The following is a 2,959-nucleotide window of genomic DNA, read 5'->3' on the forward strand; positions in this document are numbered from 1 at the left end:
CTCTCTCTCTCTCTCTCTCTCTCTCTCTCTCTCTCTCTCTCTCTCTCTCTCCCTCTCTCTCTCTCTCTAAGCACGTGAATTTGTCCTCGTAGTATGTTTAATTCTTTCGCTACGCAAAATGCTTCAATGAGAAATGTCGCTTAAAGGAAAACCTCCAAATTACGACGGAGTGAAATAGGATGATTTTTTAAGAAATTAAAAAAAATATCTTCGCAGAAAATTTTATTTGTGAGTTTAGAAGGAAGATTTTATTTTCATAAATAGGTAAATTATTAGCTACTGTCATGTTTCAGTCTTTATTTGAACATAATAATTCTCAAACATACTTGATAAGAGAAGATAGATTTTTACCAGTCGAAAAAGTGTTAGAATGAATTTTGGGCAGAATAATAGCTAAATGAAGAGATAGATTGGGAGACGAATGGAATTTTCTACTAGTACCGCGTCGTCTGCAGATGAACACCATCAATCACCTGTCTCCATAATTCCTTTTTTGCATTGCTCTTGGTACACCGCTCTTCTGTAGACGAGAGTCTTCAACTACTTGGTCGATAAATGTCCAGGCAGGACGATCACTAGATCGCTTACCGTATGTTGGTTCTCACATGTTGGTTCTCACTAATTCATCCTTGCTACGAAAGTAGTGTCCACAAAATCTCTGTCTTCTTTCACTTGGGCGTTTACCGTAAGTGCAAGTTTTGAAGAATGCAGTTAGATTTTAACAGTTATTTTTTCAAAGCTATAATGGAACCATATTCGGTATATTTTGCTTTATGAGTTCAATAAAGACAACAACGCAACAGAAAGGGCGAGGAATATTTATGCAGTATATTGGGATCGGAAAATAAACGTAAGTCGACGTCAACGCTGGTTCCAGAAATTCCGAGCAGGAAACTACAGCCTAGAAGACGAGCCTCGTCCTGGAAATCTGTAAAGCTCGATGAGGACGTTCTGCAAACTTTGTTGGAACAAAATCCCATCGTAACTGTTGAGGAACTAGCAGAGAAGCATGGATTTATTTAATCATTCAACCAGTCATTCAAGTCAGCGCTAGAAGGAAAACGACCATCTTTGATTTCAAGACGAAAGACGTTCTTCTATCAGGATAATGCTCGGCCACATATAGCGAGGATGACATTCCAAAGGCTGGAATAATTTGAATAGGAAGCGATGCCCCACCTACCATATTCGCCGGATTGCCCCATCAGATTATGATTTATTCCACAGTCTTCAAAATCATTTGAACGGATAAAATATGAATTCTGTAGACGAGATCAAAACAGTACTGCAGGAGTATTTTTCATCACGGACAAGTGAATTTTGGAAGAGCAGCCTTGCAAGTCTACCAGATAGATGGAAGAGCATTGTAGATAATGAAGGAGAGTTTATTTTAAATTAAAAAGAACTTTGTTTATTTTAATTTAGAAACATAAAAGAAGTATAAAAAAACCACATTATTTATGGAATGACCCAATATGCATGCAGGGACTGTGATTGCATGCGATAGACGTAATAGTTCTGTACACGACAACGATTCGTAAGCAAGTTCAACATACGGATCTTAGGCAAGTATGTAACAGCAAGTTTTCTTGTCTAACTTCGTAAAATACTAAATCCTTCTGGGTTGCATGGACCCTTAATCAAATAGAGATAGCAGCTAGATATTTATCAAAGCACACTACATTGTCTTGAAAAAGAAGCAACCCATTGGATAATCTACTCAGAGACAGACCCATAAAGAATGACCCAATGAATAATGGAACGCATTTGATCATAGGTTCTTTTGATCAGAATTGACCCAAGGCTAAACATTAAAATAATTACGTAATTACATCCTTGACAGGGCACACTTTCAGGCCAACTACTTCAATGTATTTCTATTTGGGTGCACTCATTATTATTATCATTATTTCTATCGAAGGCGGTGAGCTGACAGAATGGTTACCGCGTAATTTGAACTCAGAACTTAAGGAAGGACAAAATGCTTAGCGGCAATTCATTCTGAGTTCCTACACCACTAAGGTCGACTTTACCTTTCATTCTTTTGGGATCGATAAAATGACTACCAGTTGAACATTTGAGTCCATTTAAATCAACTTACCTCTTCCCTTATAACTGCTGGCCTTGTGAAACCATTATCAGTTCTATAACTTATTTACATTTGAATCATACCATATTAGCATGTTTGAAAGTTAATTAAACTTAACATTTGGTCTATGATTACCACAGAATGAAAAAGTCGAAGGAATCGGCCCCGGTACTTATTCTGAAGTCTGGTGATTATTCTATAGACTATTTCTAACAAACCACTAAATTACAGGACTGTAAAAGAAAACAGTACCGTCTGTTAAATGTTGGAGAATCAAACAAAAACACAAAGACAAACAGACGTTCAGGCAGACAGATAAACACACACACACACATACACAAATATACACACACAAACACGCACACATACTCGTATACACACTTATTCAACGGTTTCCACAGAGTTTTTATCGACCAAATTCTCTCACCACGCATTGGAGACACTTGCCCAAAGTGGTCGGGTCGAAACTACGTGATTACGAAATAAATTTCTTTACCGCACAGCTATGCTTGCCTATAATATGTGTGTGTATACAAATATATAAGATTACACTAAAGCAAACGTGTGCACGCGCACTCACACTCATATACACATACATAAACACACACACACATACATACATATATGTATGTATGTGTGTCACTGACTGCGAAGTTTCATCGGAATTTACTATCACGCTCTTGTAATAGTTTAATAAATTTGTACTCTGCTGGAAAGTATTGAGCAGAAACAACAAAGTGGCTCGAAGACTGAGTTCGTGCGTTGTATACATACATACATAAATACATATATATTATATATAATATATATATATATATATATATATATGTGTGTGTGTGTGTGTGTGTGTGTGTGTGTGTGTGTGTGTGT

This window comes from Octopus bimaculoides, chromosome 2 (genome assembly GCF_001194135.2).
Source record: "Octopus bimaculoides isolate UCB-OBI-ISO-001 chromosome 2, ASM119413v2, whole genome shotgun sequence".
Lineage (NCBI taxonomy): Eukaryota > Metazoa > Mollusca > Cephalopoda > Octopoda > Octopodidae > Octopus > Octopus bimaculoides.